Source organism: Phaethon aethereus (genome assembly GCF_964289735.1).
Source record: "Phaethon aethereus genome assembly, chromosome: 4".
Lineage (NCBI taxonomy): Eukaryota > Metazoa > Chordata > Aves > Phaethontiformes > Phaethontidae > Phaethon > Phaethon aethereus.
In genome coordinates, this window is record NC_138578.1 from 42,099,590 (window position 1) to 42,124,107 (window position 24,518).

Genomic DNA, 24,518 nt, shown 5'->3' on the forward strand with positions numbered 1-24,518 from the left:
AAGCACAACTGGGCATATGAACCAAGTTTCTTGAACTCCAGTTCACTTTTCTACCTCCCAACAGACACTTCTCCTTTCCTTTTTCCTCTGCTGAAGTGTTCAAGTACTCCTTTGCAGAGTCCCGAGAAATGACTCCCAAACGGTGACTGTTATTGTTCGGCTGCTCCGATAGAAGAATGGGCACAGACAGACAAAGAAGTTATTCTTGAAGGGGTGAGACCACAACAACAGTAATTTGCATTTGCTGTGGAACAATACAGCGTTATGAATGGTCTTTCAGCAGCACATTGGGCCATTTGCTGACTCCTGATGGTCTGCGAGTCTCCCCGTGCTTGTAAAAAATCGCAGCACTGAGCTAAGTATGCTGTGCTTCCACCACCTGGCACTATAGCAGGAAGGTTACATTAGCATAACCTGCCTTGCCACCGGTTTTAGGTGGCATGCCGATTTCTTTAAAACAAATAATGTCTGTCATCAAGCATTTTATATCCTTATACTTCTAACAGCACAGAAAAAAAACTTGCTACTAATGGTTTGTTGATATTTGATACCTATCTTCATTGATACTTTCATCTATGCTAAGCTCATGTTGTCCCACCTTTGTAGCCAGAATAATACATGACTGATCACAGATTTTCAGTTCATTTTTTTGGCCAATGATACACAAAGACAGTGATGTTGACAGCTTATTTAGCAAAACCATATGGTTTGCTTATTGTTATTATCACCATTTAATAATAACTTCCTACTTTGAAAGACATTTTTGTTACCTCGTATTTAAGCAATTATTTCATTACACACCTGTTAACGCAAGAATAAGCATGAAATATTAACAAATAGCTTGATTTGAAATTTCAGTAACTTCCTTCCATTGCCTTGCGTTCTTATGTGCCCTAATTTATGCATTCTTAATATCCTCTCTCTGCTATTTTATCTACCAACAAGTAAATAAAAAGAGAAGAATTATCATTATTTCTGTATTCAGGCATTCAAAACTATGGTAGGAAAGAAGAATACACACACACACATATTTTGAGATTAACAGAATCTCTCATTATGATCATACACGCTCAGGATGCAACATTAAAATAAACTATTTTGCTGAAAGCCAGACTGAGACAATGGTTTCTGTTACTGCTGGCATGGCATCTTTTTGCAACTCTAGGTTCTTAAAAGAGTTGAAAATATTTACTCTTATCAGCCTTCAGCAGAACTGAAACGTTACACTGCAGGGGACATGCCACACTTTCTCTTTTTTTCTCTGAGAAATGTGAGGGTAAAAAGGCATGAGGATATGGGTCAGTATGCACAAAGCAGCATGGGCAAGGCTTCTTGGGGTTTTCAGACTGCTTTGGTATCCAAGGAAGGGCCAGCAAGGTTTTATCCCACATGAGTATCTAAGACTTCAGACACACAACTCTTTCTTAGGTCCTGGTCAGCAGAAAACTTATACAAATGGATAACTTCAGTGGGATTAATCTAAAGTTAAGAAGATGCATAAAACACTGAAAGACCAAGGCTTCTAATGTAAGGGAAGAACTATTTTAGCATGTGCTTATACAGTGATAGTACAGTGAGACTCCAATCCTAATTTTCTGGCTGTTCCCACCATAAAAATTGCTATAATGTTTCTATTATTTAATCAGCTAACACCCAGTTGACTTATACAATATTGAAGGAATGACACAGATTCACCTGTTTGGTAAAAGAAAGTATAGATCTACACACCTTGGGATACAGAAAACTTGAAGGAATTTTTAAGTGACTGTTCCTCTGATTATGAGACATTTGTTAAACTGTATATCTACCCTATTAGTCTTATGTGGTCATTAACAAGAGAAAAGGAAAAGGGAAAAGGGAAAAGGAACATGTATGAACAAGAAGAAAAAGACTGCATGTGAAAAAAGAAAAAGTAGCATGGCAAAAATGAGTACCCCATATTCTAAGTCCACACAACAACTGTAAGGGAGAAGAAACAAACAGAAAGAAGAAGAAAAGAGAGGGTAACCAACAGCCTTTCTGTATTTGTATAAGTGACAAGCTAATATGCTAGTGAAAGAAGTAACATTCTTTTCTGATTTTGGAAGTGAAGGTCTTTTCACTGATGATGTCTAATTTTTATATACTCTAAGAAAACAAAAAAAGGCAGGTGGAAAATATTTGAAGGAAATACAGCAAATTCTAAACAAAGACAAGTTATCAGTACCACAGGACAAGCAGTCTGGGACACACAGAAGCAAGTATTCCACTCTTCTTTTCTTCCCTTGGAGTCGTACCCAGCACTGACCAAAACCAGCTTTTCTTAGCAGATGAGACCTGACAAGATCACAGCTCACAGGAAAACCCTGCAACCTGCCAAGTCCTTGTTGCTGAGGTTAGTGAATCCCAAGAGATGAAAAACCAAAGAAAGAACCAAAATAACTTGCCCTTGAGCAGTACCACAATGGAACATAAGAATCTAAACCTTTCTCAGTATTCATAAACCACTAAGTACAATTTTTTGCAACACTACCTTACTATATTCCATTGGTGGTGCCCACAAACGGAGATGAAGGACTACAACTGCAGCTTGGGAAAATTAATGCAGAAGTCACTGGAGTTGTAAGAAATTTACACTGGTGACCAGATGGCCAACGATATGGCTCGGTCCGCTCTGATAGAAAACTTGATGACGTTGAACAGCACCCATTTTCTCATACTGTTACAAGATTTCATAACAGATAGCCAGAGGTGGAGCAGACTATGAAACAGCAGGGCTATAACAAAAATAACTAACACTAGTTATGTTCCCAAATTATACGGTGGAATAACAGTGCATTGATCTGAGATAGCCAAAATATGCCAAGCTCCTGAAAAGGCTTGATAATCTTCACCAGGTCCACAAGCAGTTTAAGAAAAATGAATGTTTCCTTAGCCCTTATCCTACTGTATTAGATCTGTCCTAGGAAATGTTTGGGAGTTCCTGTAGACTCTGCAAGAAAAAGTCAAATACCCTTTATATCCTCTCTTCTTCTCAGTTGAGAGCTGTTCCATACTTGCACCTGAGGAAAAGTTGCTGTGGTGGCATATTATATTATTGTGAATTTAATGATCATAGACTAGAACAACAAAGGTGCTACCAGCTTTCAGGTATGTTCAAAACTATTAATCCTTCATTATCACAGCTGCTAAAAGATAGCTCAAACACTGTCTTTACTTTATAGATCTTCATGAATATATGACGCTTGAAGATCTTATCCTGCATACTTCTAAGTCAGCTGTAAAGTTTTATCTATTTCAATGGTATGCTTTATGAACATCTCCCTGCTAATCAGTGCAGGAGAGATGTATTTTTCAGTGGTACTTAAATGACTTTTGCACCTTATTGAAAATTTCATTTTCAAAATAGCTTTAAAGAGTAGGAAAAAACAGAGAGTCCTGAACAACTTGAAGTACTTGGAGTTAATTTCTTAAAACAAAATTGTTCTCTTAAGCAGACATCTAGAAAAGCAAAAAATTTTGCATTTTCAGAAAGTTATAATAGTGGTCAGCACCACTGATTTGCTGTGCTTTAAGGTACCACCTATTTCCAGAAACTACACTGAAAACTAATTTCTGCCTTTCATAGTAATTATAGGGGGACATTTTATGATTGCTTGGTACAAAAGCTTCCCCTCTTCAAATGTACCAATGAACTAAATTTAGTTGACATTCCAATGCATTGTGTATTTCTTTAATGCCAAGGTTCCATAAGTGCAGTTACAGCATTACAGCATAAATGGAAAAAATGTTAGTTACAGTCCGATGTATGTGTCTATGTTTCTGACTCTAGCCTTCTTTATTTCCACCAAGGCGCACTTGAACAGCCTGTTCTTTATCATAATGAATTGTCTCAATTCACAAGACTGGTTCTACTAGATCTGAATTGTTACTTACACTTCTCTCTAGAAAAATGACACGGGGAACAGCAATAGATGGATTTTTAATGGTATAATCAAGATCTGCAACAAAAAAAAGCATGCTCCTTCATAATGTTTGGAATTGCATAGTTGACATACAGCCAAATCTTCAATCAAAAGGATGTTGATTTTGTAGAGGGGCACACAGATGAGTTCATGAGCGAAGAGTTATCAGACACCGTTTTCAATCAAGCGATGATGAGGGCAATCCAGCCTGCAAACTTTCTATTACAAACTTTCTATAACTTTTTGGACCATTTTCTGAAAATTGAATATCTCATCATTAAGGATGTGCTTCATAGCAGGTGCATTATTAGGAGATAAGTATGTTTCCAATTCAGAGTATGACAGGCACGATGACACACGCAGCTGCGTGTCATTGATGAAGGCAAAAGCAGCAATGCCCAGATAAAGAACATCCCTTAGGTGAAGCAAAAGTACAAAATTTAACATTAATCTTATAAATTGCTCCTGACAGGAAGTTTGGTTCAGAAAAAGACCTTTAAGAGATAGTTATAAATTGTTGGGTTTATACCTGCTTTCAATAAATTGATACAAAATGAATTTGAAAAGACTATAGTCCAGGAGAACTGTCAGTTAAAAAGGTTATCTCTAAGTTTTCACATTTTACAATTTAATGCTAATGAAATAAAATTGTATTTTCTTACCAGAAATAGAGTAGCCTGTTTATGGTATGACACGGGATTCATTGCTTAACCCTATGAATTTTTCAAAGTATTCCTTTAACAAAAGTTTTTGAAAGGGCCTATTGTTTGGAGAAGCATCTTCTGGCACAAATCACTGCAGAAAAAGAGCTTGTCAAAACAAAAAATATGGGCATTTCCAAAAAGATCCATACAGTTGGTAAATAAGAAAATATTGAATTTACACAGAAGGGACGTTAATATTAATTTATATTTTGTTTAGTTCCAGATTGCATGGCAAGGAAGCAGAGAGAAAAATATCACATTTTCCATTTTCCTCTTCAGAAAATAAGGGGGGTGGGGGGAGATGACATGACACCAAACTGTTTTCCCTGCCATTTTCACAGGCTGTACACATTTTTGCATAATGCCAATAATAGTCTCCCAGACTGCTGACCACATGAAAGCATCTTTCCTCCTGCCAAGCTTTTTCATCTTTCAGAACTGTCACCTGATTCTGTGCTCCATCCAAAGCATTCAACAATTTGCTGAATTTCCCCACAACTTTCTGTCTCTACGCTGATCACACAACAACTATTTTCTTCCAGTAACCCTATGGATGCAGTCATCATAAAGTTCCTAAATAAATGTCATCATATTGAACAAATTCCAGTCTTTTCCACCTAACATTACAGTTTGCATACCAAGCATTCACAGTTAAGCACCACAGATAATAAAATGACCCCTGCTGATGTACATGAGCTGTTTGGTTTTAAGTATAAGTCACTTTTTAAAATATTTAATGAAAGTCTTATGAAGATTTATTGCATGCAGAGATTATTTACAGACAAAGTACAACACATTTAGTTGGAGACTTACCAGTACCTATCTATTTCTGAAAGAGTACTTGTGAATATAGTTTCATTTTTTTACCTAATTAAAAGCATATGAAGGAACATAAGCTATGATATAATCATAAATCAGCATGTTTTAACCTTGAATATGTGGCCCTATACACGTGCCCTCCCTTTACATAATGTAAAAAATAAATCACAAGCTATAATACTCAATACAAATACTGAAAGCAAACAATGGGAAATACCTGATTATGTACCATTTTTATGGTTCCAGAGTCAGCTGTCCTGTACAGTGAGTTGACGATGACAATAACAATACTAATGACAGCACATGTATGAATGATAGCGCAACCTCAGAAAAGAGGAAGACCAGGCTATATATAGTTTTTCACAGGTGTTATTATTTCTGTCCATATTGGTATTCACCACCAATGCAACTCAGACTTGAAGTTAGGTGTATGCTTAAGTAATCTGCTGAATGGCCTTGATACTATACACTTGTTTGAATTCACTTGCACTTTTTCATGGCAAAGTGGACAGAACCGAGAGAGGACAACTTGGCATGTTTGTCCACACCTTGTTTTGAAGAAGCATTTGTAAAGAGCTTGAAGTTTAATGAAGCTTTAATCTTTAAAAGTTCAAACACTATGGATTGTTGCATAATCTATTATGTCAATAAGTTGTTTGCAACCAGAAGTATTTTTGTAAAAGGACAATCAGAATGTCATTACAGAACATGTGATAAATCTGATATGCATTAGATGTTCTTTCAGTATAAAATTAGTCCTGCTTGTTTCTTGTAGTTGTCTGACTCCCCTATACAGATATGGCAAAGCCAGTCAGTCAATTTAATCTGTTGGAAGATTTCAACATAGCACAAAGTATAAGCCTGCAGAAAGATCCAAATTTCAGATCTGCATAGCTACTTCAGCTTGGCATTCTGCCTGGGTTTCTCAGGAACAGCCCAGGAGAAATGCTGCTACACTGTTACTATCGCTCAAATTACTCATTCTTAATTAATAACCATTAACCCTTTTAGAACGTTACAAATGTACTGCAAAGCAGCAATGAACAGACCAGACTGTGTAATACCATCACGTTTTTGAATGACCAGGTGGGGATGGGTAGGAAACTGATATGCTATACAGTGCCACTTGCTCTTTTACTTCGCATTCTTTGTTTGACAGCACCAGCTTCTTAAAAAATACTGAGACACTGATGCTTTCAGTCTATGGAAGGTCACAGGCCTATCAATATGTTATCTTTCACAGATGCAACATATGGCATGCAATACAGAGAAACCCTACCTGCAGCTCTGCCAGAGAGCACCCATTAGGACAAGAGAGACAGACTTTTCTGATTTAGCCTTAATATTCTCTGTGAGCTTGTTTAGTGTTTTTTTTAAATAATACGCTTTATAGCTTACCTACTGTAAACGTGGGGGGATAAGCCCTTGCTTGCTTTGTTTAGAAGTACAGGTCAGCTTAGCCTGAACCACATGAAGAACGGTTTTGAGGCATTCCTCACACAGAGCATGTGTTAAATCTGTGAACCGCAGTGCTGGGATTTCAAGAAATGCAAGTCCACAGCAGATTCCCTAGTAAATACAGAGGACAACGCATAGGTGGAAAGCTTTATTCACAGTAGTCAGGGAAGGCAGATGTGTTTTCAGACAGAGGAAAAAAAATTTATAACCTATATCCAAAAAATTGGGCTTCAGTCTTGAAATAAGAGCCCTCAGGGAACTTAGCACAATGCTTCCAGTCTTTTATCCTTTTTGATAACATGAAAACATAAAAGAACAAATTAGGTTTGTAAGCCACTGAACCAATGAAGTGAGGAGACATGAGGAAAGAGTGTTGGAAAATTATTTTGGCAGCAAGCTGACTCCTTCAGAGCTCTCTTTTATGCTGCACCGAGTCCAAAGAGAAAACTTGTCGATATGTTGAGAGATTTTATTCTGTGTACACTAGTGTTTTATGCATATTTTAGAGGTCCCCCGGGGAAAGTTATCTGCCAATTCCAAAAGCATTTCTAATTAAAAAGCTTTTGTTTCTATGTTATCAGTGCATTTTCCATAGCATTTTCACACTAAGGCTTCTTAAATTATATTTAAAAGCCAACAATCATAAGAAACATTGATGAGGATTTCAACACAAGAATTCCAAGTTTAGGCACTGTCATCTCCCTTTAGACAGCCAAACAGAAGGACTGCCTTACTAAAGGTCTATCTAACCCTGCAACCTGTTCTTCACAGCAACAAGCAGCAGATGCTGAGGAAAGCTGCGTGGAGCATAGCACAGGCATTCAGGGATGCCCTTCCAAATGCCCTCAAGGTATCCAGCAGCTGCAGCTCAAGGCACTTCAGGAAGCAGATCCCCCCAGAGGGCTGGAAAAGTGAAGATCCTGTTTTACTGTGTCTCGAAAGGATGAGAGAAAAGAATGTTTTCTGGGAAGACCGTATCAACCACTTCCACATATGCATCTCCTCTAACATCACACGAGCATCCTCTTTTTTTTCAGTGTTCTTAAAGATTTCATTCCAGTTTATGAGCATTGTAACAAATTTTTTATTTCACTTACTAAACTTATTGAAGAATGCATCTTTTTTTAAACCATCTCCATAACATTTCAGCCCCAGTTAACCTATGAAACAGCATAAACAATGGAAGTCCATCAAATTATGACAGTGAAAGTTACATTGCGTAAAATAACACCGATGCTGTATAGTCCAGGGACCTAGGTCTAAGCACATTTTGACATGAACAATGAATGCACCTGAGCAATAACTAATTTTAATAATAAAAAATTCTTAAACAATGAACTTTTTTTGCACTACAACAATAAGGGAGTGCAGCCATGCCTGAGAAAAAATGGCAGCCTGTGCTGTTGGGCAATATTAATACTATTACCCAGGAGGAAAGAATGCTCCAAGCCAAGAGAATTATGAGACAGAACTGATGGACAGGGAGAGAGGATACATACTTCATGTTTCCACCCACATAACTTCCCAAACCGGATACATTGTAGGAAAAATATATTAGGGGAAAGCAGCATGTTGTTTTCCAGTCTATGGTTTCTGTAGGAACATTTCTCTTTCACTCCCCTTCACTGCCTCCTCCAAAATGGTATGGTATCTCCAATGGCAAAAAGGAGGTAAAATGCAAAAACTAAAAATACTTGCAGCTTTCTGGAGCTGTTCCCTGACTACCTGCACTTTCATTTACTGCATTGAAAAGATAATCTGTGAAATATAATAGGAATTATTTCATTATGTGCAATAACATGGGTCAAGAAGCAAGAACAAATCTTTGTAGTTACAGTTCACAATTCAGATTCATTGTGGCTTGAAACACATTCACAAATCTCATGGGTATTTTTACAATGCTGTAAAGATTAAAATACGGTTTAGAATTAAGGCTGTGAGTACTGAATCTGTATTAGTGAACCTAAGGAGGGATTACATAGCACACACCACTCTGGCATACATGTAAGGTCTAGTTCAGGAAAAAGCCACCTGGATTAATTTCAATAAATTCTCTCCTGTCCTAACAAATTCATTTTCTAAACGAACAGACCTAAATTAATTCTATAGAGGATTTTTCAACCACTGAAAAAGAAGTCCAGTTTCAGAAGTGCAATATAATACAGTCATATCAAGACAACAGTAAGAAGTTTAAACAAGCAAGGCTTGTTTTGTTCCCCACACCAGCACCCACCCGATAGCACTGTATGCTAGTTTCATATCCTGAAGGTGCGAGCGCACAAGATACCCTTTCGTATCCTAGCCCGGATTAACTATCATGGGAAACGTTTTCACTTCTTTAAAACAAGTTTGGTCACTATCTTGAAGATAGGTATGCTTGTCTCTTGATCAAAAAGTTTGGGTAGTTGTTTTCATTGTTTTAAACACTTGAATTGGGCTGCTCAGTTTAATTACGTGTTCACAAAAGTGTACTACAACAAAGACACTAGAAAAGCTGAGTTCATATCCATAGTAAACATTTTGTTCTATGAAATAAAATTTAACTACTTTAGCTAAATACTAAAACAGCTCATTCAAAACCTAAATAGTTCAGTTCTGGAAGTGACATCATATTGCCTCATTAAAACAGTAGTAATGTTTCATGCTTCTTGATGTCACTTTCATGAAACATCCTATATCCAAACTTCAAAATGTCCTGTTCTTGAAGGGTTGTACAGTAATATGCATGCAAGTTCATGGTTGCTGAGTTTCATGTGAAAGGAAATCCACTGAGGGGAGCTTATTCCATTGAAGACAGCAAGAATATTCACAAACTAATATCATCTTTGAGACACCTGGATGTTATATCAGAAAAAAATATATTTCACAGCTAGCAAGCTTTTGCTTAACTGGGAACTGGTGAATTACCAACATGTGCAATACAAACTTTAAAAAGCGAGTCTTTAAAAAGCAAAGTCTTCTTTCACTCCAATTACAACAATTTAAATAGCTCAGCCTTCAGGTGGATGGGGCTCTGAGCAACCCGATCTAGTTGAAGATGTCCCTGCTCATTGCAGGGGGGTTGGACAAGGTGGCTTTTGAAAGTCCCTTTCAACCCAAAGTTTCTACGATCCTATGATTCGTAAAATAAAGTGACCAAAATTCCACATGTTCATTTTGAATTAAAACCAAGAGATGTCACCAGGAGATATTTCACACAAATTTCTTAGATTTTCTTTTTTGTGAGTAAATTATATTTGTTGAAATCAAGCTTTTTTCCGTAAACCGTTTTTGAAAAACTAGACTCTTTAGTTAAAAAGAAAATTAAATCATTTTTAAAAATCACACCACAGAAAAATCCTCCTTTGTCTCTATAGCTAGGGACACACATGCAAGAGTCTTTTGTGACTTTTAAGCTAACACAAATCTGGCAACATAGCTCAAATAACTGGTCTGTGCTTATAGTTCTGTATTACTCTGTTATATTTCAGCTTTATCTGAAGTCCAGAAGACTTCAGTCAGGATGGAAAATAGAGAAGTTAGTTGATTTTTTTTTTTCCCCCCCAATTAAACTTATTCATTCAGGAGTCTTAAAATACATGGCAAAGAAAGATGCAACTTATACATAATGTAAGACAGGCAGGTATCAGTATCTCTATTAAAAATTAAGGAAGCTGAGAGGAGATATCTTGAGACTTTCTGAAGGTCACACACAGTCAGAAACAACCTGCTAGTAGATTGCCTACCAAGCCCAGAAAGACAGACAATACACAGACGTACATGCATGTCCATACATCTATGCAAGTTTTCAAAAGATCTTATGTATTGCTTTTAATTCCAGCACAATCCAATATTTGCAGCCATAATGCTAAAGATAAATAATCAGTTTGCAGGTTGATGACTGAACTAGGTTTGAATGCTGAACTCATTAAGGACTTGGGAGAAATGCATAAACCACCCTAGATAGATGGTCTGTCACTAAAACTTGTAGTTTGGTGCATTGCACAGCATGATCTATAGGTATTGATGCTGACACAGGAAGAATATTTTGCCTCAAACACCATCTCCCACACAGCTAAATAATCAGAGATTATATCTTTAATTTTCCATCATCCATTTCTGACATTCAACAGCTTTGGAGGAAGGTACTGTGAGAAGTTCATAAGTATTTTATTTGCCTTTTACAAACAACAAGCTAGTAACAAAGAACCATTTCTTAAATGTGGGACACAGTGCAAGGTAATAGTAATTATTGATTAATATAAAAGCATATTTTTAAGACACAAGATATGACTGAGGTCATAGATTACAACGATTAATGACTGCTTTCCAGAAAGCATCCACTGGGCTTGTAAAATTATGTTCATCTAAGAATTAATCTAAAAGCTTTACAAAAACATAAAAGGACAATAATCAGGAAATCAGGTTAGCAGTTTGCTCTAATTTGTAAAAAGAGAATTTGTATAATTGATTAGTCTGTGAGCAATTACAGAGCCGGCAAAGCCTTCAAACAAGAACCAGCTTAAGAATGGCATATTTGTAATTGGTTTGTATTCATCTTCCCTGCACACTTATTTGCAAAAGAATATCCAAAATTGCTGTTCCATTTTCTGGTATACAAAGGAAACAATATTATGCATGTGCAAAAACGTGTGCTCTGAACATACCCTGCTATCAATCCAGGCTGTCTGTGACTAATGTGAAGAGGTGATTTCAACCACACCAGTTAAACAGACTTTCATTCCAGCTTGGTTTATGGGCAGTCTGAAAAAGGCCTCGGATGGTATTCTGCATCAAATTCTTTTTTTTTTGTTTCAGAAATCATCTGCCTTTTTTTTATTTTGTGATCTTCTGAGGTGCCATGCAGGGGGTTTTGGTGCTGGCTTTTTATCCGTAAGTTGGCAGTGATGACCAGAGCGAATGCTTGTGAGGGGCAAGCCTACTACAGCATCTGCAACTGAATTCACAACAGCAATGCCTTCTACATGTGGCAGGCTGGAAAGAAAAATTTACCTGTAATAGCATGTAAAATATTTGATGGGCCACACCTGGCCTGCAGCACCTCAGATGTGAATTTACCCAGCACTACGGGGCTTGGAGCAGCATGTAAGAAACAACGTTAAAGGGACTTTAGCCACTCTTAGCATTATCTCTGGCCCTGGAAGCGCAATGTTTCCATTTCCTATAACTTGGCCACAGCTGCACATCACTCCTTCTATCCTATTGAAAGGGAAAAATGCATTTCTGACCTGTTAAATTTTCTTGAAACAGTGGTGTCTCAACCACACAAAAAATTCAATCCCTGTAATTAGCACCATCCAGCAACTAACCGTACTCACTCCCCATACAACAGGTTTTCCATCCAGACTTTGTGACCATGTTCTCTCTGCCCCTCCATCTTACATGATCCCTTGTATTTCTGAAACTAGATATGGAACGCCACTTCTGATATATGCATGAGGTTAGTATGCTGTAAACCACTCAAGTGGAAAGCAAAGCAAACAAACTATCCCCTGATCTCTCTATATCCTCGTAATAGACAGCTGGATTTACATCCAAGACAATGCTGCGGAAGCCAACAGGATCCTCAACAGGATTTTTGTTTGCAACATCAGCACAGAATTGTCGTCATACATTACTCTGAACACAGGCAATTTATAATTCCAGGTGTTTTGTAACAGTGACTGCTGCTTAAGGATAAGTGCTTATTTCACCTTTTTGTGTCAGAGGAACTACAGATGATCAAAACCAGAGTGAGAATTTTGGATGAAGATACAGTGAATAACTGAGAAAATACTGCAATTCAAGATGTGTGTTGCTTGAGGTTACTGCTATAACAGAGCACCAAATATACTACAGCAGAAAATCCAGAATATCAAAAGCACCGAAGGCAGAGTTGTTCATATATAGTCTATGAATACTAAGTACTTTTGTAACAGCAAACTTCGTAACCGAAAATGACAGAAGACTTACATAAAGTGTTGCGACCTCTGAGCAGCAACAGGAGAATATTACTATTTAAGAACTTGCTGAATCAGGCAAGTTCAGAGTTCACTCTAAACACGTGCTTCAATATCCTTTGGCTTTCAGTACACGCTTAAATTTGAGCCTGTATACACAGAGTTCTTCCTCAGTCAGGAGTTGGTATGATATCTCGACAGTAAGCAGATATAGGTGAAGAAAGGAAAAAGTTAATCTTGGGGGGAACACTATGAGCAACTGGAGTAAAAGTTTTCCCTCCAGACAAATGAAGAACCTATGGAAAATCAATGGTAAGATTTTTCAAATATATAGAGAGCTGTAATGTAATATACCAGCACTAAAACACCTATGGATTTTTATCAACCCGAAGAATTGCAGGAGAAAGCCCATTAGCAGAAACTGTAATAGGCTATTGCATATGCATACCAGCTTACAAGCATAAAGCAAAGTTTTCAGGAGGAGCTTTCAATGGTAAAGCTGAAGTCTTTTACTACGTTGTTTTGGTCTGTATAGGTATAGTAAGACATAATCCTAAACAAAGGCATTTAAAGATGGGGAAATACAAATTCATAACACTTCAACAATTCTTCTAGCTACTGCCTAACCAAATCTGGGATTGTAACTCTGCAGGCTCTGTAAACAAGGATTGGTAGTGGCAAACTCCCATGCAGGGTCAGTATGAATAAATACATTGCGGACTTCTCCAGGTCCTGGACATAAGTCTCCCACATTCTTGTACAAAAGTCCATATTTTATACCAATTCCTGGCTTCCTAGGGAGGAACTGCAGTATTGTCCTTCAGCTCCCAACCCAGACAACACCGAGTTGCAGTCAGCCTGGCAGAGAGGAATCCAGGGTACTGCTGCTTCAGTGCAATTACCCAGGCACCCGTGAAAGCAGCCCTACACGGAAAACCAGGTCGTATCTGCAAACAGATTTCATGTCATCACTCCACCAGTTCTGTGTAGGACAATTATGTTTACAAAACACAGGTAAAGACTTTCTAGGAAACACGATTCTCGGTGCAAGATTGGCTTATTTTGATACACGCTTATAAAAACATAAGATATGGGTGTTGTTGGCCCTACCAGTTGCACAAGGAAGCAGTACAATAGCACCCACAGAAGATCATTACACTATTAGTCTACCACAGTAGACTTTCCTGAAGGGATCCTAATTAGTTCACTAATTTTTCTCTAACTAGGGTGAACAGTCTCATATTTAAAAACAAAGTTACTTCATCCATCAAAACATTCTGTAAATTGCCTGCATTTTTGTATTGAACTCAGACAAGAAGGAAAAGGTACAAGATGAAATACAGATTTGACAAACACAAAGTAATGCATAATAAACAAAGTAATATAAACTACTGAGTCATATTGCTTGAATTAAAATGTACTACAACAAATGGGGAAAAAAACAACCCAAGGCTTCAGTGTAGACAACTGAGTTAGAAGAGTGTCAAGTTCAATGACAATGAAGACAGCAAAGACTGGAAGCATGCACAGTTAATGAAAACAACATACATATGTTGGAGTTTAATATGCATTCAGATGGAGCATTATCCTGGTCAGTCTATCTGCGAATGACTTTTACAAGCAACAACAAAATCACTCAGAGAGAAGGACAACATCCAAACCAAGTTTTTGAATAGGAAAACTATTTGAAAGGAAATAATTAATAAGGGAATGCTGCTAAGAAGAAATCAATGTACATGTCCACCATGGATAAAGAATAGAAGAGAGCTGTACTGGGTCTGGCTGGGATGGAGTTAATTTAGTTCATAGGAGCCCTTGTGGTGCTGTGTTTTGCATCTGTGACTAAAACAATGTTGGTTACACCGATGTTTAGACTATTGCTGAGCAGTGCTTGCACAGCTCACAGCTTTCTCAGTTCCTTACTCTTCCCCTGCCAGCAAGTAGGCTGGGGGTGGGCAAGAAGTTGGGAGGGGACACAGCTGGCTCAAACTGGCCAAAGGGATATTTCATACCATATGATATCACATTAAAAAATAACAACTGGGGTTGTGTCTTCCAAAGTAGCCATTGCTCAGAGGCTGGCTGGGCACCGGTCTGTTTGCAGGAGGTGGTGAATGTCTGCCTTTGCATCACTCAGGTTTCTCCCCGAGCTTAAAAAAAAACAAAACCAAAACAAACAAAAACCCACAAAACACAAACTCAACACCACCACAAAACACAGCCAACCACAAACACACACCACAAAAAAAGCAAATAAAAAAACTACCAAACTTCTAGTGACATACATTTCTTCCTTCCAGTATACTTTCACCCTTCCTTCCTTCCTATGCTTCCTTCCTTCCATATAAATGTGGAATGTTTATTAGAGGGAAAGAATTCTGTTATTCAGATCAAAATATTCCTAAATATTCTCAAGAAAAGTTTGACTTCAGATTTCTGAGATTACTCTTAGATAACCGATTTTAGTTAGCATAGTTGTTGATCACCAGGGACAAACTTTGCTGCATATAAAAATAAACAGCAGGAAAACATTGACAGTATTAATTTAAAATATAACCCATAAGAATAGTTATATATCATATACAATACATACATATACACATAATGTATGCATGTGTGTACACACAAAACTTGTGGAAGATTAAGTTCTCAGCTGCTTTTTATATAATCAGGTCTACTGGTTTTACTGGATTTAGTTCAACAGAAGTGATCATTTCTCATTAAGATCTTAAGGATACATTAAAGTTGAGTATTAGTCATTAGACAAAATTTAAAAGTCAAATCATTCTTAACAGTAGGGTGGCTAGAAGTCAGTCTGAGAATACTGCAAGCCTCAGTTAGGGAAAGTGCCTGAAACTGGAAACTGCTATAAGGAGTCAATTTGCTCATACAGACATGATGACAATATGTTTGTTGTTGTTCTAAAACAGCGTCAGCACAAAATATAACTTGCTTGCAAACTTACAAACTGGCAGCAAGTATACTTTTACTCTGCAAAACAATAAATTGTTTTTCTTTTTCACTACTTCTTGTCCTGCACCAGGTTATTAACATTACATCTTATTTCCGAAGGTCAAAATCCCATGAGTGGGAGGCAGGTTTATGTTACCTTTCCTCTCCCTATCAATTTGCACAAATTGATATATCATACCACGCTGTAGAGTCCTTACAGGTCAGATCCAAAGTAAGTTTGGGAAAAAAACTGTAGTCACCTCAAGAGGCTTTGGAACAGACTGCAATTTTGATTAGCAATTGGAAATGCAAGTTTTAAGATGTGCTTAATTTTTCTCTCAGCAGAACACTCACGAGATTTTGGTCTGGTAAAACAGATTAAATAACCCGTGAGAGTCACTGGTAGACTACATCTGCAACTTTATTGATATACTATATATACTGATATAATCTTTTGATTTTCTGAGTAGCATTACCATGCAACCAGGAGCTGGGAAATATGTGTATAAATACACATGCAGGTGTCCAGAGGCTGGAAGATACACACACGCATGTGTGTTTACACACGTGTGTATGAATATATGAACATCGTAAAAAAAGTGTAGTTTACCTCATTACGTTTTTGTTGTTGCATTTGCCCAGTTAAACATTGCTTATTATAAAATCAACCTGAAGGAGTTGCTCTCCATCTTGCCATAATTACCCTTCTTTACCTCTACAATAGAGTTGTGCTTTCCTTGATTTTATAGTTATACATATCAGGAGATCTTACAATTTCTCTCTTCCTTATCTTAAAGTCCAATTCTTATTAACTACTTCCCTATGTAGCTTCATGAGCACTTCAAAGCTAAAGTTGCTGCTTTTCTAGATGATCTCCTACATCAATCAATTTCCTATCAAATAGTTTACTCAAAGGTCTCCCAAAGAATTGCCTGTTCTTTCACGTATGAAAAAAAACCCATGAGTAATAGAAAAATACATTCAGGATTTTTTCAGAACAGTTTTCTCCATTGAAACTACAATTAGTCTTTAGTAGGGCTGGTGAAAAATTGAAAGATTTAGCATTCAGAAAAAACATCTTTTCTTCCTCCTTTTCAGTTTGCTTGGATACAGAAATTTAGCTCATAGGACTGATGTCACAGGGTAAGGTGAATAAACAGATCTTGTTCAGTACCCATTACTACAGGCATAAATATATGATTTATACTTAAAAATTATCATTCCATGTGCTCATTCATTTTGCAAATAAATCAATGCTAAACAACAATAACAAAAAAAAAATATAGTGTCTCTAAACCATAAAGGCATTCCTAGAATTTTAACTTTTCTGTGGCAGAGTTTTCCTGTTGGGATCACTCTGCACGGCTCGACCTTAAGGAGAAGGAGCTGCAGCATTGAGAAGCTGGTAAACAGCTAGATATCTGCACGGCTCGGCCTTGAGAAGAGGGAGCTGTGGCACTGGGAAGCTGGTAAACAGCTGGACATCTGCAGGGCTCGGCCTTGAGGAGAAGGAGCTGTGGTAAACAGCTAAGAAGCAGCACTGTATAAGAAAAACAGGATGGAACCCGGACCACGTAGCAGTAAGCGCAAGTAGGAGGAGTATGATAATGCACTCTTTAGAGCTAAGCCAATGATTGTAAGACAAGTATGCATAAGGTAGAACTTAGTGTATAAATATGTGTAAGGTTTTGCAATAAAGTTGAAGCTTGCCTTATCACTCATATTGAGTCGACTGCATGCCTTCCCTCGCTCGTCACATCTTCCTAGGAAATATTTTCTACAGCAGGCAACCCTAACTTAAGAATTTAATTTTGTCAATCAACATTTTCAATTAACAGTGGGTAAGATGGTGAGAGGAGAGGTAGTCTATCTGCCAAGACAACTGTTGCTGGAATAAGTGGGCAACACCATGTCTGAGTAAAGGGAAACAAACTGTCAAAGAAACTTAGGGTGAAATCTTAGGCCAAAAAAGTAAAAGGAAAGGGATGATTTATCCATTATTTTACAAACACAATACATGTTTTAACTCACAGACAATTGCACTCAACACATTTATACTCAGTAACAGAAAAGAAGATGTGGCAAAGCCTGAAGATGCTGAATAATACTCTGGATGATTCATTCATTGACATCTCACTCACTATTAATAACAAAAAATGAAATTCTGTAGCAACACCAGCCTATAAAACTTTAAGTCCTCCACAACTTAATTCACTGGAGTGGAATAGACATGCTGTGATCCAGCCAAGCTTTGATTATTACTGTTGTACTGGTTCTGAACTGCTTTTCAGAATCCCAAAATCCAATGAAAAACATTATATAAGTTTACCTGTGAACTCAAAGCTATTTTTTGCTTACATCTTCTTGCAGTTACAGTATCAGTTCTGGCTCATGTACACAGCAACTCTTCCCACCTTGCTGCAGGTCATTTGCTGACAGTTTGTGGTTACATATACAATATATACATCAGTTTTCTTATCATTAAAAACTCTATAATTAAGTCTTTTCTAAAGAAGAAGATGAAGTCCTACCTCATTTACTGTACTAGGAAATGTAACTAACATTACTACTACAATTTGTTCCATTTTTTTTTTCAGGATTTTTTTTAAAAGAAAATCCATTTATTTGTTCATTTGAACGAGTATCTCTTTGGATGTATTTAGTCAAATTGAATCTTAGAAGCTGAAAGAAACTCCTGCCAAAAAAGAAAATGAAAACACTCCTCCATTTGGAATCAGGTGTTACGTAATTCTCTGTAATTCTGAACAACACAATAAGACCAGAGATATGAAACAAATTTTTACATTAAACACACCAGATATCTTTATATATAGCTTTCATGCTCTATCTTATTTATCACTCTTAAAACACTCCATGAATATTAGAGCATGTTTTTTTCAGATCTTCTCCGAGATAGATAAATAGGAGTCCATTATTGTACAGATAAGAAAACCAAGTTAGATATCATTTACAAACAAGACTTTCTCATCAGCTTTGTGACTGAACGTGAAGAACTTAAAACTCCTGAATTACAGCTGCTTAACTGTAAACCTATTCTTCTCTTTTTGTTCTGAAGAGTCATTCTAAATAATGCATTTGACTATGTATTGTTGTACGCCAGAATCTACTAAACAAACTTTATCAAGTTTCCATAGGTGAAAGAGATTGAGATGAAACAGCTTCTCACACACAATTTGGTCTCTTTGATTACATTCACAAGCCCTTCAGTCACTCCAAAACCCCACCAGTCTTTTACTACAGCTTTCAAACTGTGACAATTAGATAAGTGAAATGTTAAATAGCTCATTCTAAGTCCACTTCTGCACCATAGGAATTCATGGCAGCATTGTCATGGACTTCAATGGGAGCTGGATTACAGTACGAACACATCACATACACATTCATCAGAAAAATTTGAAATTCAGAGACTTTCAAAACTTCTTCAAATCAGTTTATAGTGAACTGAGGCTTACTATAAATCAGGAAGAGGTGGCGGGCCAGTTTTGAAGAATATTACAAAAAGCTATTGAAATGCAGCTTTCCTCATTCTCCCATTTTCATCCAAATCTCTTGTTATGACTTATGTGACAAGCAATCATCAGGGAGTGAAAAGCCATTTCCAACAAACACAACAAAACAGAATAAAAAAAGCATGGGACAAACAGCTTTCAAAATTGTCTTCTGAGAAAGGGAAAATATTTATCTGCCAAAAACTGATTCTACTGTGAAGTAGCAACCAGAATGCACGCACACGTAATTTAAGGTTCCAACTTAACAAGAAATCACACCGGCAAAGTGCTCTGGTAATTTAGTGTACAAGATAATAGTCCTGTGCAGTTGGAATAATGCATGTTCCAAGCGGGTGTGCATTTCATTCTCTCTTACATGAAACCAAAGAGCCAAAGTATAGCCAGCCTCCCAAATTCTGTATTCTACAGACTGTTTCTGTTGTCCAGGCAACAAGAAACTGCTAATAAATCTCCCTCTGATAAAGAATTAAAAACCAGTAATACTGAATATCTATAAAATATTCATAGATGAGATTACCTTCTATCTTAATTCCCTACCTATGACAAATATAAACATATTACTCTACTCACTCAGCATGGTGTCTCTTCAGCAGGGAGAGAAAGTCCAAAGCTTTAGCAACCTTCCCACAAGTGTTGCTGACATCACTTTTGGGATTCATTACATTGAAAGCCTGTTTAAAAAGGTAGGAATAAAATACCATACCAGTGATATAGAGATATAGCTTCTGTCATCATCATTCCTATAGGGCATGGAGCAGTGTGGATGTGATACAAGGCAACAGATAATTCCTCAGCAACCCAGGTAAAGAGGAACGTTAACAGTTCTCTTGCTTGCAAATCCTGGTGTGAACAGAAAGGAGAAATATACTCAGGAAATTCCCTGCAGAGAATTACATGAATAAGGCTTAGAGATCTAACTTTTAACTCTTTTCCCAAAAATGTAGCAGTGAAGACAAATATTATAAATGCATGCGTTTTTTTCCATAAGATGAAGTTTGTGTTAAACTTTTTCCCCTCTGTTGCGACAGATCTCTGTTGTGTTGACAGAGGTATCATGGCAGAAAAAGCTACCATTTTCTAGGTGACTGTCTCTTACCCTTTATTACTGTAACTTAGTCATCTGTTCTTCAAACCTATTTTTTGTACATGCCATGGGGTATTTGGAAGGTCAGGAATTAGTATTTTGGGACTATGTATTTCTTCCCTTGTTGATTGTTTGGGTTTTTTTGTACATGAGTTTTTTTACTTTCCTAGGGAAGACATTCAGGAGGTTAGTTTACTATGTTCAGCAGATTGCCTCCATTTAACGCTCCCCTGATGATAGCTAGAGCTCAGGTACCATATCATCTTAGAGGTACAATCCTTTCTAGGTGATAAAAAGGAGCTACCTCAAAACAACATGCCTAGAGTGCTGAAAATTGCAGCCATGCCTTAATATCAGTTTGAGGAACAGCACAATATTTTTAAGAAACTGCATGTCAGCTAACTGAGGTCTTAACACCTTCTTTTGCTCTACTTAGGAATATTCTCATTTAAAGGTCATTTGTTCAAACACACATAATGGAGGGTTCTTTTAGTGATACATGACAGTGATTAAATGGTCACTTCAAATGTTGGCTTTCTTCATTCAGATTCACTCTCAATGAATCAAATTTCAGCTATTTCTTTACAATTATATTTTTGTAAGCCCCATATTAATAATGCAGCACTCCACTCACTATACAGAGTAGATCTTGTGTAGTTCGCTAAAATAGCGTAGCAAACTCATATACATTGTTGGCATCAGCAGCAAGTCTTCATATAAGCCTCTGACTGCAACATTGCAGTTGTACAGGAACGGTACCAAATGTCCCACAGATATTTGCAAGTTACATCCAGAATATCTGCTCAGATAGCACTGTACTTGCCTTGTCACCTTGATTAGCTAAAAGGAATTGAGGTTGATCAATCATGACTATAACTCCAGGTCTTTTCTTTGTGTTTAAGTATTATATTACTACATAGTTCAACTTTTTTTGTTCAACTGTTTTAGCCTAGCAAAGGAAGTACACTAAAAATAAAAGCACATTGTGCATCTAAGATCCTGATCAGTAGCCTGCAAAACATTTAATTTCTTGAATTAAATATGGCCAAGTAACTCAAGACTAACAGTACCTCCCCTGTGTCAAGCCTTTAAGACCATGGGTAGTCAGGTTTGGTTCTTGGATTCCAGCTTCTGTTTCCATCCTGCTCACGACCTTGAGCTCTGGTGCTGATAAGAACCATTCTTACTGCATTCCAGTTGACAGAGAAGTAGTATGTATTAGTGTTTGGATGGAAAAAATTAATATTCAAAGATTATTTCAAGAGCAATTTTACTTCGTGGAAACTGAACAAAAAACAATCAGGTATCTGCACAATTAAGTTGATCTTATTTTAAATATAGCAGACCTGCACTAAACTGCTATCTGTTTCATTTCAAATTTCCATTTAACTATTCAGGGTATCATTTTATATTAGGTTTGTTTATGAAATCTTTGCTCATAACTATATTCAGGGGTTAGAGCCCAGAGGTGGAAGGGAATTAAGCCCACACTCCATTCTGTTTTCCTTAAGGGCAAACAGCTGTGTTTACTTCATATAAATGAGTATATTCTATCTATTTTACACAGACATTTGGCCTCCAATATAGTCTCTTTTTCAGAAGATTATTAAGCATGCATTGCATTTCTTATGTGAGATCTAATCAGCTACTGTTCTCAGTGACAAAAAGCCTAATTTTTTCTCAGGTCAAAAGCCATGGTTTCCAAAACAAAAATTACTGTTTCCTCTCAGTCAAAATAGCCCTAGAACACCAAAGCACATGATATTTCTTCTAAATGATAATTCAAATTACCTTCAGCTACTACTTCATTTAGAGACAGTTCCTTTAAAAAAAAAAAAAATCAGTGAGTAGAAGTGAAATTCTGACATTTGTTTTTCAGATCATCTCATGTGGGGTAAATGCTAACTTTACAGGTCAAGCAGCTTTTTATTAGACTAGTTGTGGTTATTCTAGGATGTCAGTGAATGAAAAAGCAATAGTCAGGAGGAGTAATTATTACTCCTTTTCAATTTCATATCTTGAAAGTTATGGTAGAGCATTATTTAGAACTAAATTTAAGAAAAATAACTACAATAGCCATCAAATGAAAATATACAGGAAGACTGACTTTAGGCGTTCAACGGAAGATACTGCCATCCTCAACGGTGACCTAATGTCGGATATAATTAACTTTCATTCACAAGTTTAAAATTGAAACCTGAACTCTCATAGGCAACACTTTCTAGTAACTATATATAGCCACGCTTCACGTCTCCGTGACGTTTCAGAACGTCAGAGCATCGAAATGCTCAGACCCTGGTGTAATGTTTCCACCGCATAATGTTACCGCCCTCTAGTGACTAGCCAGTATTTCAAGACCGAAGGGTTTCCTGCCGCAATACAGTCAAGGGCCAAATCCAGGCTTACAAACAGTGAAAGCTGATGAGCTAAAATGGGCAAAAGATCTAAGGTCACTGCTTTTAAGTCATTCCGTAAAGCCTGTGTGTTCACACTGCACACAAGAAGAAAAAAATACTTTAAAAAGAACAAAGCCAATAGACAAGCAGTTTGTGCTAGTAAAGGGGAGACTTGTAACAACTCTGGCTTCTCTATTTACAGATGCCCTCAAATAAGAGCACGGAGCCAATCCTACTCTAAAACCACTCGTGGGGGTTAACCCACATGCTAAATTCACTCTAGAATCTTACTAATATTGAAGTTGTCATGCCTCTATTGTTTTGCCTCTCGTCACAGAGGTTAAGTAATGTAAAATGTTAACTTGTAAGATACAAACTAAATCTGGCAATAACCCAATTCCTGCAACAATATTTAAACTTTTAAAGGCGCTACTGCAGGCAGCATAAGGTTCGCTGTAGCTCTAAAATTTGGACTTTTGTGCGAGTTTAAAAAAATGCGGAAGAATGCCCTCAGCTCATTCTTGAGGCAGAATAAGAAGTCCCAGGACGACCCATGGAATTGATTACTATGAACTTTACTCTCTCAAGACTGGTAATCTTCCTTAGTATTGCCCAGGAGACAAAAAGATGCAACTGCAATTGTTTCCACTAGGCTTGTCAGAAGAGATTCACATTAACTCACACTTCTCCTTGTTACTGCAAACTGTGAAAGCGGGCTCTGTGAGCACCCCGGCGTTTTCATATCACTGTCGTTTTCCACGAGTGAAAGCAGGCTCTAGCCAGAAGTGCCAACATGCAGCACTGTGTCTCCTGCATCCTTCTTGCAGACTTCGTTTACATCCTTTCACCCCACTGCTGGTCTTTCATTGCTGTTTCTTTCTCTCATCATCTGCCTTTATGTGAATGTGATCACTACTACTTTGATGTTTAGGGTCTTGCCTTAATCAGTGTTAAACATGAACACAACAGATAAACAGATTCTAGAAAAACAAAACTCCTCCAGGAAAAGTCTCTATACCTCTGTCACATATACAACAGCTCTTCTACCTGCCAAGGAGTTGGTTACTGTATATGAGAAAGGTCTTAACTCCAGATACCTTTCATTGTACCCTACCACTACCATCCTACATAAGGAACCTGTTACCTTTTTTATAGGGAGGGTGACACTGTGTCATTGCTAAGTATAAATCAAAAGCCTCTGTAAAGTTTAGAAAAAATAGGAAAAGCTTATGAAATATGACCACTTTCCATAGTTTATTCTCATCCCTGCTTAAAACAAGGAAACTGGCCTGAATTCCTTCAGACTTGTGGGAAACAAAAGCTTTATGGCAGGTCCTTCCATATCTGCCAACTTTTGCATGAGCTTTTATATTAAGTGGGCTGGAATCACTTCTTTAAAACAAGAATTTAACAGCTCAGACAAGAGCACTAGGAAAGCAGGCAGTGGAAGTAGTACAGTTTCAAAAGAAAGAATGTGACAGATGTACTTTCTTTCATTTGTCCTGGAACTGTAAGGAAATGGCCAATATTAGAGTCCCTTATGAAGACACAGTGGCTTTGCGTTTAAATAAAACAGAATATTACAGTTTTCTTCTAATGTTTTCTGAAGTATCTGCTATATATTTGAACACTTTTTTGTGACAAATATTCAGAGACAAGCCTCAGAAATTGTTTTCTGAGGTCTGTCAAACA